We start from the raw sequence: 17,769 nt of genomic DNA, 5'->3' as shown, positions 1-17,769 counted from the left end.
CTCGAAAAATATGTAGGGCGTCCCCCAGATCCTAAAATGGTACAATGGGCAGAGATAGGCAGGAGGAACGGCGTGGAGTGATGCCGCTACCTACCGTCCCCCCACCTTTTCAAGTCCACTTTTACCCCTGGTTATAGTATATGTTCCTCATGTTCCTACTGAGCAATAAACATTTGCAGAAGCTTCTTCCAATTGCTGTGGACACAAAGTAGGATACAGGGTCAAATTTGTGCACAGACGATGGCGATACTTTGTTCTAGATGATAAAAATTATGAATATTTACTGCACAAACCATAGCCTTAACTTTTCCACTTAGCTAGAAATTGAACAGCGTTAGGTCCGGTGATCGAGCAGCCATTCAACTGCCTCTCGTCGATCAACCCATGTTCTAGAGAATTGTTCAAGTAGTGACGCAATACGAATCCATAATGAAGAAAGCGCCATGGTGTTGAACAAACTGCGAGAATGTACCATCCTCGGGCATCGCAGCTCGCAATATCTATCCCTGTACAAGCGTGAGGTATTATTCCGCAGTTATTTTTATGGAATGAAAAAGTGACTGATTAGACGTATTCCTCATTTGTCTGCCAACACCATAATTAATTTTCTTTGCGCTGGTCATGTTGGAGGGGTCTTGCACGCGGGGTTGTCAGGTGACCAATTGTGCATGTTCTGCCTATTAACCTTCCCATTTACGTAGAGGTCAGCTTCATCTGAAAAGAGTATTTGCATAAAAATGTTAACCATAATTACTCACTGCACTTGGCGATCAACATCGTTCTTGTGGAGATGTTGCTTCATTTGCACCTTGTACGGATGCACTTATACACGCGCAGACCCTATGACTCAACCCGCATTGCATTAATAAATGACGTGTGCTCCTCTGGGGCCACATCGAGAAAGAAGTCAGCACTGCCGTAGGCGTTGCTTCATCTGTAGCTGTCTACGATCGTCCGCTACGACGTAGGGGAACGTGGGGCATAATGGGGAAGCTAAGGTATTTGCCTTTCTAACTTGGTAACCAATATCTCAATTGCAGTAATTTTTCTGCGGTAGACACGTTGGACATTTATTGTGATATTTCAACCAGCAAATCCCTTCAAAAATATTGTTTTGGACCTTTTTGCTTAGCTTATTCCAAAAATGGCTCTTTTCCCCATTATGCCCCCTACGTGGGGCATAATGGAACATTGGATTTCAGTCAACCCCATTATGCCCCTATCCCATACTGCCCCGTATACTATTATGTCTATAATATCCAGTTCTAATATAGACTTATCATAAAACAACAATATATGTTTACTATTATACAACACAACTTGAATTTTTTGAAATATTTATTAGACTCGATAACCAAATATAACAAAAGATGAGTACTCTTTTTTTTAAAAAAAAAAATGTTGATAATTACTTCAAAAGGTACATTCTGAATTAGGCATTATTAAGAAAAAGAAAAAGTGTGACAATTGGGAATTGTACTACAAAGTTTATGCTGATTACATCGAATTATTGTCAGTTAAATCTTAATATTTCCTGACATCAAATCAACATAACCAAATTTTGAAAATTCAGCATGAAAAACTTAAACAAAACTGCGCAAATGCAATCCCAGCATTAACAAGAAATGTTTCGAGCTGGATAGTAAACTACACAATCGATACTCTTACGGGGCATAATGGGGCAATATGGGGCAATATGGGGCAATATGGGGTGTTTGCAATACCGTTTTGCCCCACCCCGTTTTGCCCCAGATGAGTTGTAGTGTTAAATCAACGAATATCTCTGTTATAACTTACAATCCGTAAACCTCAAAAACACACAACAAACACAGAAGAAACATTCTTTCAACATATCAATAGTTTAAAAGTGTGTAATAAATAACTTGCCTTACCTTGACAGAAGTAAAATCCCAATCGTTATATGCCATAGCACGAAAACAAAGAACTGACACACAGTACTGTTCCTTTTCAACTGATAAGAACGCTGCTCAAGCGCAACAGCCCTTCGTCCTTGAGAATCTTGTTTAGGTACTTATCGCTAGATTGCAGTTAATTACAGTTCAAAAAATACCGATACCCCGTTATGCCCCCCTTCCCCGTTATGCCCCACGTTCCCCTATGTCCACGAGTGTGCCCGTCTCCTCAAATTTAGTTAATTACTGTGACACTGCAACATGTAACACAGTCACATTGTGGATGATTCTGTTTGCAATCGGTAACCACTGTACAGGCACTCCTCCCGCTCCACAGTTTGAATATTTCGATGCATTCCTCACGTGCTAACTGTATGGTTCTACATCTAGAAGAAAGAGGTAAATACAACGTTCAATTGGCAATAACTTTTCACCAAATTAAGCTCCATGGAATCTGATTGCATATTTGACATACTGAGAAAATTCTAGCCCGTGGCCATATATATATCACATTACCCACCAGTTTATAACAAACAAATTTAATCCAAAATGGCGGCCGTCTGTGAGAGTATTCCCAAACGGCCTAATGTGTATTACCCATCTCACATTCAATTAAACTACACCCGTGTAGAATTTAGAAAGGAACTTCGTATGATGTATACAGGGTGTTTCGAAAGTCCTCTGACAGTTAGAGTTACAACAAAACGTAAGAGGAAAAAACATTTCTAAATATGTTGTTTTCAATCTAAAGTGAACACAATTTAAAAATCGGAGGAGCCGTTTGGGCTGTACTCTTTATGCACCCAATGTGGAATGAAAATGCAATGTTACCATTTACCTGGACCCACAACATATGTGAATGAAGTTACTGTTTGAAATGGGGGCTAGCCATCGACATGTTAGCGTAAAAATCAGTAACTTCATTCACTTATGTTGTGGGTCCAGGTAAATGGCAACGTTGCATTTTCATTTAACATTGGACGCATAAAGGGTAGGTATACAGCCAAACGGCTCATCCGATTTTGAAAATTCCTTCAACTTACATTGAAAACATCATATTTGGAGACGGTTTCCCAATTACATTTTGTTGTAACTCTGATAATAATCGAGTCAGGGGACTTTTGAGACACCCTATATATCTTATGGAATATATGTTTGATGTCCCTATAACTGTAGTATAATTTAGTTTGTTTAAATTTACAAGTTATTACAAGTAGATTCTGACTTACATGCGTAAGAGTTTGTATGTAACTAACTAATGAATTCTATTTCATGAAATTTACATTGAAATATTTAACACAAAATCTTTTATATTCATGCTTAACTTAGTGACTTTGCTTTGGACTGCAACTGATTATTGTACCCCATTATAGCTTGAGAAGAAAACCGATGTCCGAATCTTCATTTGGAGAAACCAAAGAACTATTGGAATGCTGAGGATTGCAATCATTAACTTCTACACTTCAAGGTGCGTAAATTATATCTAGGTATATTCTGTGTTTATTGTTATAATTACTATTACTATTATTGGGTTTAGAATCAATCAAGTACTTCATGATATTTTAGAGGGATCAAGATGGCTGCCAGATAGATAAATATTTGAGCGTCAGGCCCTTATTTCTTTTCAATTTTATATTTAATCAATGTCTATCCCCCCCCCCTCATTATTCCACCAAATCGTATTCCAAGATCATCAATTTTCAATACTCATTTGTGACTGTCAGCATACATAGCATAACCGTAGGACGTAAAACAAAGATTTCTTTTTATTTTTCGTTTTCATGTCTTTTCTCCATAGCTGTGAAAAATAACGCCTTCAACATCATAAATTTGTATGCTACTTGCCTGCTTTCGAGCACAGTAATCAACTATTTGGACATTACGAAGCAAAGCAGGTCTACGTTGCAGTTAGCATAGTTTTGAAAGGATGTGACATAATGATATTGGTGTTGCGATGTTGAGCCTAAACAGTGCAAGTAAATAAATCTGTAACAATTGTATTGGTGTTTAGCTTACATGTCCTCCAGACGGGCCATTTTTTTTTTACATCTTGTTACTTCTACTCTATATGAGGGGTCGCGGTGGCTCAGTGGTGGAGCGTTCACCTCTCCTGCGTGGAGTTCCTGGATCGATCCCAGCACGTGCCAAATGGGCTTTGTGTTGGACAAACACTGTGTGTGGTTTCCTCGGGGTTTTCCCGTTTTCTCTCACAGTTTTCATTCTACTATTTCATTCATTCTCATGATTATAGTCTCCTTTAGCATACCCGGCAAAAGCGTGGAACGTAAAACTCAAAGATTTCATTTCATATAAACTTTGGTGCAAAGTAACCCCATAGATGTAGATATTTTGCACCACATACAAAAAAGTATGTTCAACATACTAACATAATGTTTGTTTGCAATGTTTTCTCTCCTGTATTTATACATTTCACTTTTTACACAAAACTGCATGTGTAACGAATTTTTGTTACGAAATTCGAGACGAGACATAGCTCTTCCAATAGAAACAGATACAGTTTTCGAGACGAGAGAACTTTCGCGACACCTTTGCGAGAGGTGACAGTCTCAAATCATTTCTCGTGCGTCCCCTAGCCCATATCGTGCATTATCAAAAAGCATGTTAATGAGAAATAACAACATGTAAATACAATATAGGTAGTTAAAAACATTTTTGTTTTCATTCTTCAGTAATGCATTATTATTAACCTCAGCATTTTATAGTCCATTCTTAATCTTAAGGTGATATATAATTAAGTTTTGAATTCGGTTAACTTATTTTGTTTCTCAAATTGTATTAAAAATGTATGTACAAACATGTTTATTTTCATTCTTGAGTACTTAAAGTCACTATAGTTATTAAACATAGTAATTAATATTGTACTCTTAACGTTAAAATAATATACAGTTAACTTTTGAATTCAGTTAACATTTTTCTTATTGAAATTGCTTTAAAAAGTATGTAAAAACTTTTTTATTTTCTTTCTTGAGTGCCAAAAGTGATGCACAGTTATTAAGATTAGTACTTTATACTCTATTCTTAATTTTAAACTGATAAACAGTGCGTTTCTGAATAAATTATGTCAAGTTATTTAAGTGACGAACACTGGTACAAAACCCTAACTAACATTACCACTGGAACATTTCGATTTTGAGATGACTACTACCGGTGCAATACAAGGGATTTTAAAATATTGTTTTTCCTTCAACGGCTATTCGATTTTGAATTCTGACTACATGGTCATATATAGGAAGGATCAGTGTCTCTTTCCAACTATGGTACAGCTCCGACGGATTCACGGTGCTCACAGAAGAGACAAAAGAGTATGTTTTCAACCTTAAAGTAACGACCACTGGTGTTTTTGCCCTGGTATGTAAAAGTAAGTGGGTACCCCAATGGGGTAGAGGGGTGCTATGCGGTACCTAATTTCTGCATTTTAGATATATGGAAATACATGTGTCTAAAATGTAAAGAACTGATATTTGTTTACCGAAAACTGCAACTCGGTAAGCCTTACGGATACCGAGATATGGGAAAATAAAGAGCGACACGATATGTATGTGGGGCTTGCATACTTGAAGGTACAATTTGGAAAATGAATTCAAATATGACTAACGGCTATCAAGATATTGTCAAATAAAGAGAGGACCAATACAGGTATGGGATTTTCGTATTAGATGCTAAAATTTCCGAAACCGGTCATGGAAAGTTAATAAACACCAGTAGCAATTCCATCTTCAAGTAATTAGATATTTCCATGGGGTGTTAGAACATCTTACAGTCTACCAAGATTAAATTTTAAAAGCTTTTGAAAATATAACTTGACATTTGTAAAGAGTATTAGAAATATGTATTTACCTAAAACTTGCAGCTAGTACATCTAACATATAGAGAAACACCGTGAAATAAAAGAGTATGAGATGTTGAAACTTCGGAAAAATTATTGGTCCCAACAAAATTAAATAAGATGGTATTTCTATGGGTTAAGTGAGTACCTCAGTACAATTTCGATGGAAAGATTAGTTCTAGGTTTTCTTCAGGCAGTTCCAAAGGTTCATCGAGCTGTGTAAAAGAGTGAAAATTCCCTGTGAATATCTAATATAGTAACCAAAATATAACGAGTCATTTATTTTATGACGTAAAAATAGAGATCTTTAAGGATTTGTACTTCTGGGTCTTTGCTATAAGAAAGAAATTCAAAAACCTACTGTATATACCTTAATATACAATTAAATCAGTGAGGACACAGTAACTTAGTGGTGGGGTGTGTACCTAGTATGTTTTGCAGAAACTACACTGGAGTATTCTCTTAATCCACAGAGATACGATCACACTTAACTGCCCATTTAATTTTAAAATGAAATTAAGGCAAGTGAATGTTGATGATAGAATTGATGGAGTGTAAAGGTGGGAGGAAACGGGAGTACCCCGAGAATACCCACGAATACAATGTCGACTACAAACTGACTTGGACACGGATCAAACCAGGGACCCAATACACCAAAGGTACGCACTCTACCACTAAGCCACCGTGCCTCCACCCATTTAATTGTCTATTAAGGTACAGTAAACCCTCGTTAACACGAATTCCAAGGGACTGAAAAATCAGGAGTTCGTGTTAAAAGAATTCGTGTTAACCGGGGACCCAAATTTTATTATTCGAATACATTTTCTCCATACATACGCACTACAGTATACAGACTATACAAACCACTACAGTATATTATGTGTGTCATAGAAAACACTAGAGATGGTATCGAGACGAGACTGAGTAGTCTCGGTCTCGTCTCGGTTCCAAATTCGAGTTAAGATCGAGATCGAGACTAGTATCGGTCTCGGTACCATCCTCTGAAAAGTGAAAACACTACAGTAAGTTTATTATCCTATCTTCGAAGATTAAGAAAAAGTTTCCACGCAGAAAATCCAGGTCAAGTTATAAAATTGATAACTCAGCTAGCAGGGTGAGTACCGCTAGTAACGGAAAGGTATTTACGATTGCTGTCACCAGTTTGGACTTACAGGGGAGAGATGTTTTGTCTCGAGCTATCGCCATCTCGTCTGCCAAGCACCTGCATGTTCAGCGCTTGACGGAGGACAGAATCAACACCTCATAGAGAGGAAGGATACCTGTTTCTGGTTTTTCTCTTATTTACGAGGCAATTTTCGTCTGTATAAATATTGTATGACAAAAACTGATCTGGAGTGAAATCTGAAATAAGAAAAATGTAAAAAAAAAAAGGATTGAAAGTTCGTGTTAAATCAAGACCTTTACTGACTCAAGGGACTAAAAATTAGTTCGTAATTCATGCTAACCGAAATTCGTGTTAACCGATAAAACTTCCTATAAGATAACGTACAGCGATGCCGGGACCGAAATTTTGTTCGTCCTAACCGAGTGTTCGGCTTAAGCGAGTTCGTGTTAACGAGGTTATACTGTATATACGGTAGTTTTCTGAAATTTCTTCTTCTTACAGCAAAGACTCAACAGTACAAATCCATGTGGGTCTCCATTTTTACGACGTCGTAAAATACATAATTACTTATATCTCGGTCGCTATATTAGATATTGACAAAGAATTTTCATTCTTTTTGTACGCTAGGAATTATCACGCTTGGATTTACCCGAAGAAAACTTCGAGCTGAATTAATCTTTCGATCGGAATTGCCCTGACGAGTGTGAGGTACTCACTTAACCCATATAAGTACCATCTTATTTAACTTTTATTAAGATCAAAAGTTGTTTTATGAAATTTCAAGATCTAAAACTCTTTTATTTCACGGTCTCTCTCTAGCTGTAAGATGTACTGGCTGGAAGTTTTGGGTAACTCTATTCTCTTTTCTAATACTCTTTACAAATGTCAAATTATATTTTCCAAAGCTTTTAAAACTTAATCTTTTTAGACCCATGATGTTCTAAAACCCCATGAAAATACCCAGTTACTTTAGGATGAAATTGCTACTGGTGCTTATTCAGATTTCATGATCGGTTTCGGAAATTTTACCACCTAACACGAAAACCCCATAACTGTGTGGGTCCTCCCTTTATTTGACAATATCTTGATAGCCATTAGTCATATTTTCATTAATTTTCTAAACTACTGTCAAGTATGGGAGCCCCACATACCTATGGTGTTCCTATTTATTTCACCATATTTCGGTAACTGTTAAACGTACCGACTTGCGGTTTCGGTAAACACACACCTGTAACGTTCTTTATAAGTTTATTAAGATATATTTTAGAATGTTTAGAAATGGGAGGTCTGCGAATGCCATAGTACCCGAAAACCCTTATAAGGACGTGTGTGTAGTGTATTGAATTGAAACTACTTTTGAGGTTGTTGTTAGCCCTCAGTAATTACGTTTTCGAAACTGCACAATCTAGTACGCAAAACTCACACTTCTATGGTGTTATCCTTTATTTTCCCATACCTCGGTATCCATAAGGCTTACCGAGTTGCGGTTTTCTGTACTAAACAGATATCAGTTCTTTACATTTTAGAGACATATATTTCCACATATCTAAAAATGCAGACATATTAGGTACCCCATGGTACCTCGAACGCCAGTGAGTACCCACTTACTTTTGCATAGTAATACATTTCGAGTTGTTCAGCATCAACAAACACTTTTTTTAAAAATTCATCATTTTTCTACCAGAAACCCAAAAGTCCATACCTGACCGAAAAGATTTTGTCCATTTAATCTAAAAAATGTTAAATATTTTAAAATGTAAGATTTTAAATATTTTTGGATTTTTGTTTCAGGTATTTCATGCATCAAAACAAAACCAGGATTCTGCATGAAAGACAGCGAAAAGAAGCAGTGTAATTTGTGGCTAAAAGCACGTCCTTTCTGAAGACAGACCCGATTGTATTTACATTCTTTTGTACAAATATGTAACCTTAATAAATATACTGCTCCGCAAATTATTTCTTTCTTCCATAAATTAGAATAAATGTATGTCTGTTTAAAGAAAATGTTTGTTAGCGTTAAGTCCTTTCAACTCTTTTTCTCTGTAAATAAGAACATTATACCTTGCAACATTTTTTTATCTTTGTGCAATTCCGATTGGATAAAGTAAATCTGCACGAAGCACTATTATTTCAGTCATACATTAATAACTAATGTATTGTTCTGTGAATAAGGCAATGGTATAGTGAATATGTTTTAACATAAAATCTGTAACTCAGCTTTTCAGTAGTCAACTTTATTGAGAATCTGAAGAAAGAAAGAAAAATGTTGGACTTAACGAATTTCAAAATTATTTTTGTTCGAATTCTGTACTAATCCAAATTATCCAGAGAAATCATTTATGTTGCTCTCTACAGATGTATCCTTTCTCCAAATCGTATGAAAAGGAGACTTCATACATCGCTATATTTTGTATGTACTATGTTTCGTATTTATTTAATCACTTTGTACCTTTCTCTAGTGTTGACAAGGCCACAAGTGTCAATCGAATAATTTAGTGTTTCACTCATGTAACCTTGTGACTAACGTACGTCCTGTCGGTATATATGTTACTGGGTTCGATTAGCGACAAACAATTTTTAGAGTTAAACAAATACAAAAATCTACACGCACTGAGATACGATGATCTTTGCCTCATAGACAATACCAAGCAACTAACGGTACTGAGTGTGGTTGAGTTTACTAGTGGTATTATCTGGCTAAAATCAATGTTCCGAGAGCTATACTTCTTTTTGTGCTCTGAATGCAAACTTTGATATAACCGTTTTAAATTATTGTACATCTATCTATCTATCTATCTATATCTATCTAGCTATCTATATATGTATATAATTGTAAACTAGAAACTTCCGAGTAGTTCTGAGAATCATCGCTCTTTCTTTAAATAATGTATGAGACTATTACACTGCTCGTTACTTAAAATGTTGAACTAAGAAGGATACATCCAGGAAAGTCCAAATTTGCAGAATGTGTAGAGCAGGGAAGGATAAATATGTTTGGTCGATGGCTGCACAGCTTCTTATACCTGTGAACTCCGCCAGCTACAGTTGATGAGCTGTGGCATTGGATCGTAAGACGCATGGCTTATCATACCAGAAGAGAACATCCTCTCGATGTCTCGCTGTGTTACAGTCGTTCTGGTTGTCAATGTTGGGTCAGTTCTGCTCTGCTATCACCACGTTGTCACACAGCGAATACAGCGGTAAGTTTAACCCTTAACGTACCAAGCCTAAGTCGTCAAAGTTGTTTACCAAGCTGGAGTCTTCTGGGGACCCCAAGTATTATTTTAATTTCTCAACATAGTATTGCAGAGGGTTACTCCAACTATTATTTTTTTGGATGTCTAGAAGCATACTTAAGTTAAATGAACATTGTTGACATCAAGTATTATGTATATTTGAACACTATTCAGTTCTTCATACAATTTCATACTTTTGTGTTCGTAAATCTGAAACACAGGTTTAACAATGGTGTTTTACATTTTGAAGTGTGTTTTTATTTTTTGTATTTTTTAAAGAAACGCATCGTTGATCTAATCATGTAATTGATATCTCAAAGGGTTGCAGAATACATATAAAAATCGAGAATAAATTGATTCTTATAATTGCGGCAGTATCACCAAATATCACTCTCTGGGGTCCCTAGAGTACCCCGCTTGGTATGTTAAGGGTTAAGCATATTCGACACTTACTATTAGATATCGGCTTGGGAACTTTGGCGTAGCTACCCTGTCTCCTTGAAGTTGCATTTTTAATGGCGAGTACTGTTTAGGAATCATCTTGTGAGGGAAAACGTTTTCAGCTGACACCATGTTTTTAATTATAGCGTCATTTAAAAAATAACTTATCTGTTAATTAAAATGTGCAGAGAAGTTATTTCTGGAAAATCCTATTCACGCCTCTTGTGTTAACAACTTCTGCATTTTGGAAGAGGATATTATTAAGGAAAAGAATAAGGTAAAGTCGTCTTTATATAGTACACACGGAAAAGAAAGTATTTGACAGTTGACAAATTTTCTTTTGCCAATAGCTCGGCAACAAATTAATTAATTTGGATCTTTTTGTTGTTATTCTTCGAATAGTTATAACTTGACAACCTGCCAAAGTCGGTACTCTGATAGGTTAATTTATTGTCGAGTTTTTAGGAAAACAAATTTTGTCAACTGAAGAATATTTTCTTTCGTGACTGTACAAGCAATGGATGATAACGGCTTAATAAATGACTGTACGTAAGTCTTTTTTGATTTTGAACATAGGATTGTACATGGTTGTGCATTTTGCATTATTATTGAAGTGCTGCAACTAAGTTATTGCAAAAGGTATGATAAATTCTTACAGTAATATTGTCACATATTGATTTACTCTGTATGAAAACTAAAATAGTTTAACATGTGGTTACCCTCCTTTGTGCCAATAATTTTAAAATTAACTCTTGTGCCACTTTTCAACACTTGGCTTTGCAGTAGCTTTCCAAAGAATTAGCAGGAAGTCCAAACTTACACCCTGCAGATAAATACATTTCTCTGGACAGTTTCACTGCTCCAAACTAAGATTGAAAAGTGTAGTATTTTTAATTTTATTATTATTGGCACAAAGGAGATCAACCATATTTTAAGCTATTTTTGTTTCCATACAGAGAAAAACAATATGTGGCAACATTACAGTAAGAATGTATCATGCATTTCTCAGTATGTTGCAGCACTTCAATAATGGTGCACTATACGTACAATGTAGATCCTGAATATGTCCAATTCATATATTACAACAAGGCAATACGTATGCGATACAGGTAAAATCCGTATATTTCATATGGACAATCTATAAGCTACATACATCCAATCCATACATTACATATGGCCAGCCTGTACGCGACATACGTGTAATCTATATGCCGCATGCAGCCAGTCTGTAAGCTGCATATGTGCACTCTGTATGGTGCATACGGATATTCTGTATGCTGTATTGGGACAAGCTGTGTGCGACATAAGGAAAATATGTATAATACATAGGTACAATACGTACACTGTATCTAGTCGTACGTACGGGGCACAAGTACAATATAGATGCTGTCTCGGGGTTGAACGCAAGAAACACACGTACAGAACGTATATTGCATACTTCTTGAAATTATGCTCCGTCCTGATAGTCAGTGAGTGTCGTCATTATTAACCAACATGCTACATACGATCCTGACGTCACAAAGCTAGATATTACCTCAGTATATACTTGTTACTGTAGATGACGTCACACGAATGACGTCATTGCACTTATGTAGACAGTACGTATAATACATACTTTTTCAGCTATACGTTTGCTGCAGGATGCTATATACGGTTGTACGTTAAGTCCAGAAACTACAGGAATTACGAATGTAACCTACGTTTTTAAGTATGCCACCTACATTTTTTTTCTCAGTGTACTATATTATTATTATTATTATTATTATTATTATTATTATTATTATTATTATTATTATTATTATTATTATTATTATTATTATTATTATTATTATTATGTTTGCAGTCGAAACAATCTTTTATACCGAACAAATTTAGAATCTCAGCTTGTACGGAATATGTCAATAAACCATTCATAACAATTTTAAAGAAAGTAAGTTCAGTTGTTTGACTTCGCCTTTATGAGTATAAATAAAAGGTGCACACCACCGGAATGAATTTTATCGCTCTAATTTCTTGGACTAAATCATGTTATGATGCACAGCAAAAAATGAGGAGTTGAAATAACACAAAATGACTACCACTTTAGCGTGTTACTTGTGTGTCAATTCAGCACCAGACACATCGCCTTCAGAGCATATTAGAAATACCTGGTTACTGGCTGTAAGTATTTGCATAGTTTTTTTTATTGTTTGGTATGAGCAAAGTTTTGCAAAATATATTTCGCATTTATGCCAAGTAACTAATAACTCTTTTGTCTGCGAGCATAAGTGCAGAGGTTCTTTCATACATCCAACCTTAACTTTTAAAAGAAAAGTTCCGAACAGGAACTAGATGTTGGAGCTCCTCTGGTACCCTATGTTTATTTTTTGAATCAGGTTGGATAAATGCTCAGTTATTTGTGAAATGGTTAGAACACTTTATTCTCGTCTCCAACTGAAGATAACCTTGCTCTTCTTATCATAGATAACCATGAGTTACATTTGTCTCTTGCAGCTATTGATTTGTGTACTCAATATCATGTCACAATATTAAACCTCTCTCCATATACGACACACAAACTTCAACCCTTTGATGTTTTTTTTTCTAGTCCCCTTAAGACATACTTCTCTCAATGTGTCGAAGAGTGTCAAATGACTCATCCAGAAAGAAAAAGAAGAGATTGTCACTTTTTTTTTTTTTTTTTTTTTTTTTTTGCAAATGTTTATTTGAAAGTAGCTTCTTCCGGCATAGCAGTAAAGCGTCTTACCTTCGACAACTCAGAATACCAAATTTCAGTTGCAGAAGAAAGTGGACATAATGACAATAGAGATGACATCATTGAGGAACCAGTGACACAAGAGGGTTATCAGCATACTGAGCAAAATTAAAACAGGTTTGTACATGCGAAAGAAAATCACAACTTTGACAATCATCACTTCAAAAGAAAACGAACAAAACTACAGTAGAGTAAACATCATCCAGAAATCAGTAACACAACGACAGAATCAGTATACTGACCGTAACTCAATCCGGAACCATAAAGCCATGTCCTAAATCTGGAAAGAGACCTGACACGAAACAGACTGGTAAAAGGAAAATCAAAACTTCGGCAATCATCACATCATCACCGTTTAAGCAATTAAAGATGAAACAGCAAACTAAAGCAGCTAACAAGGGAACCTTCCGAAAATGATAGTTGCAGGGAAAGATGGGACCTATGCCAATTGAAAGAGCTGTAACAGAGATTTTCATTCCCAAAAAATTAGCTGCCCATAGCAATAGGTTCAAGAAATATAAGGGGGGGGGGGAAGTTCGGGAAACAGCAAGGTTGGACAGAGGGGGAAAAATGCAAATTCCGCAAAAAAGGGGGGCACGGCAAAATATAAATACAATGCTGACAAGTGATGTATAGAAAGAGACTTGTCACAATAGATAACAAAACAAATGAAGGCCACCAGTAGGGTTAACAGTGTTGCCAACTGCAATGAAAAGTACATGTTTTGCAAAGAGCACTATATGAAGTGAATGCAATATTCAGTGTCAACCTGTAATGTAGAACATAAGATATGACGTGTATAATCAGTGGTACAATCTAACAAAAGAAAATAGAAAAAACAGAAGTACGAAAAATACGGAAAAGATGGAGTTTACCATAATGCGCCACATTGGTCACGAGCTGTGCATATTAGAATGAACAAAACAAGAAAGCACCAACTATGCAATAAACCGACGTACCTAGAGTCGAAAAGAAAAACGAGTTCCAAAGTTGGCAACACTGGCCATGAAAATCCAGACAATTCTAATATAGTTAGGCCACTCGCTTCACAAAGGCCAATTCCGGCTACAGGCATTAGCCTTCGCATCATTTGTACATGCTCGTCAACATTGTAGCGTGCAATTGTTCGATGAGACAATGGTCCAAACAGAAGATACATTTGCAGTGTCCACAGCGGAATACTGCCAATCCGTCACACATGGTACAACGATCGCCTGTGAATGTCTCGAAACAGTACTCTAGAGGTGTCGGAACCTTTGGTGTTCTTTCTATCACATATCCACATCTGTAGAAAGCAAACATAATCAAAGGCTTGATCTGCTGTGTGCTGCTGTCTGGAGTACTATCACCGCCTATATGATATATCCAGAGTGTCCCACCTAACTCTGCGACTGAAATAGTTTCAAAGCGAAAAAATGTGCCACATCCAGTTGCGCAGGAATATACCCATGTCAGCGAGCGACAAACTTCTGTGAGACTCAAGTGCCCCCAAGTGCCCCATCATAGGGTCCCAGGGGGCCAACTTCAAAATTTCAAATAGCACCATCGGTCGAGTTATATTTCTTTCGATAAATCTTGGAATATGCAACAACGCACATCAGAAATATTTACTATATGGGATTTCAAAATGGCCGCCAAAAATATCTGCTCGGTGATAAGACCAACGTGCATTTTTGGCGGCCATTTTGAAACCCGTTCTTCATATAGCAAATGTTTCTTATAGGCGGTGTTGCATCTATCCAGAGAAATATCATCCGCTTCCTGTTCCCATTTGAAATGTTGCGGTTGACCCCTAGAGCCTTATGATGGGGGCCCTGGGAGACTTGCTTCTTACAAAGTTTTCTTGGTCCTCAACATGAGTACATTCCTGTGCAATTGGATTTGCAAGATCTCTTTTCGCTTCGCAGCAATTTCAGATCGCAATGTTCAATGCCATGTTAAGACCAACATATATTTGTGGAGGCCATTTTGAAAACCATGCTTCATATAGCAAATGTTTCCTATAGGTGTTGTTGCACAGTCCATGATCTCTCAAAAGAGGTACCACTCGGTCTCTGTTGCCATTTGAAAGTTTGATGTTGGCTCCTGGGGCCCTATGATGGGGATCCTGGGGGCACTTGTTTCTCACAGACTTTTATCACCCCCTGACATTGGTACATTCCTGCACAACTGAATCCGTCACATTTTTGTTCGTTTTGCAAATTTTTTAGGTCACAAAGTTTGGTGGGACACCCTGTATATTCCTACATACGACCCAGCCATGACAATGTTCACTACTTCTATTATCGGTTGTTGGCTCAACCCAACCATTTCATGTTCCCCGACTTGACATTGCCTCAATCACTCTAGCATTGATGCATTCCGAGTGATGCCTGTTGACGGAATTTTCTTTTTGTGAAGCGACTGGCCTAACTATATTAGACTTGCCTGGATGTTCATGGCCAGTGTTGCCAACTTTGGAACTCGTTTTTCTTTTCGACACTAGGTACGTCGGTTTTCTGCATAGTTGGTGCTTCTTGTTTTGTTCATTCTAATACGCACAGCTCGTGATCAAATGTGGCGCATTATGGCCAACTCCATCTTTTCCGTATTTTTCGTACTTCTGTTTTTTCTATTTTCTTTTGTTAGATTGTACCACTGATTATACACGTCATATCTTATGTTCTACATTACAGGTTGACACTGAATATTGCATTCACTTCATATAGTGCTCTTTGCAAAACATGTACTTTTCATTGCAGTTGGCAACACTGTTAACCCTACTGGTGGCCTTCATTTGTTTTGTTATCTATTGTGACAAGTCTCTTTCTATACATCACTTGTCAGCATTGTATTTTGCCGTGCCCCCCTTTTTTGCGGAATTTGCACTTTTCCTCCTTTGTCCAACCTTGCTGTTTCCCGAATTTCCACCCCTTATATTTCTTGAACCTATTGCTATGGGCAGCTAATTTTTTGGGAATGAAAATCTCTGTTACAGCTCTTTCAATTGGCATAGGCCACATCTTTCCCTGCAACTATCATTTTCGGAAGGTTCCCTTGTAAGAACATTAGTTTTGATGATCTGCAAATCTCAACTCCTAGAACGAACACCAGAATAAACTACAATGTTAATTGGGAGTGTGTTGGCTGCAAAGAACCTTATGTTTCGCCACCTCATGAAGTCTAGATACAGTGTTCCAGATATAAAGGCTGGTGGCACGAATTGCGCAGTGATTATGAGGAACGCAAGTTTGTGTGCGATGCGTGTTAGTTTCCACTTATTATGTAATATTTCTTAAACTGATTATGGCACTTTCTCAGGTCTGTATTGTGATATTACTCTTACGTCAACTTGCCCCACATTGTTAGCCATCTTGTCCCACTTGTGGGGCATGTTGACGATTTCGGTACTTTATTGAATAATGCGATTATTCAATTCCTTTTTCTTTAGCATTGTTAGAATCTTGAAAAAAGTAATGTAGACCAGTGGCGTAGCACACTTTTGCAGGCCCCCCCGCAAAGTATAGAGAAGGGGCCCTAGTTGTAAAGCCGACAGAAGTAAGATTGAAGTTCTACTTCTTTAAATCTTTATTCATCGCAAGACTTCGGGGCCCCCTATACCTCGGGGCCCCCCCCGCACTGCGGGGGTTGCGGGGGCAGCTGCTACGCCACTGTGTAGACACTTTAGAGAATTGTATCTGTAAGTTGTGTTCTTTCTCGCTTATAAATACATGAATAATAAATTAACGAATATTTTTTTCGTTATCTTGCCCCACTGTCCTGTACCCATTTCATTTTTAGTTGACAATACCTTGCAATTAGCATTAGCACAGGTTAGCACTAGTGTGGGATGTCGGCCCCGGAGACACATACCAACAGTGTACGGTGAACTGTGTACTTAGACACACTCGTGCTTTGTCCACTGTTAAAGTCTGCTGTTAATTGTACCACAGTTTGCCTTACCATCCTCAACACTTTACTACGTGCGACATTTTAATGAGGTATGATTGTCCTACGTCTTGCCGTTTGATGCTGGTTTCCTCGTTTTTTTCCACGTTTGAATGGCAGATCGTTAACACTTAACAAGTCGCTCTCTTTCAGAGATGCTTGGTCTCAGACGTCTGACGATCACAATCTGATCCCTACCAACTCTGATATACCGTCGACCTTCACGACTCTACTCACAAGCACCACACTCACTGATAAAGTGAGATTCCTGACACCATCTGGTGAGCTGTCCTGCCGTGGCTCATGGATTACATGATCCCAATTTCGTTCAAAAATAGCGGGTTGCCATAATGATTTCACTTCTAAGTGTACATAAACTCAACATCACTAGAACCAAATAAACAGCTGGACTGACAGGATGTAACGCCAGAAATCATGGACGTTGGACGAATTAAAGACCGTAGTCTGGAGTGGTGAATCAAGGAACATACTTGCGAGTCAAATCGAAGTTTGAGTGTAGTGCC

Source organism: Thermobia domestica, chromosome 6, assembly GCF_964235325.1.
Source record: "Thermobia domestica chromosome 6, izTheDome1.hap1.1, whole genome shotgun sequence".
Taxonomy (NCBI): domain Eukaryota; kingdom Metazoa; phylum Arthropoda; class Insecta; order Zygentoma; family Lepismatidae; genus Thermobia; species Thermobia domestica.
Note: the sequence above shows the minus strand (reverse complement) of the source record.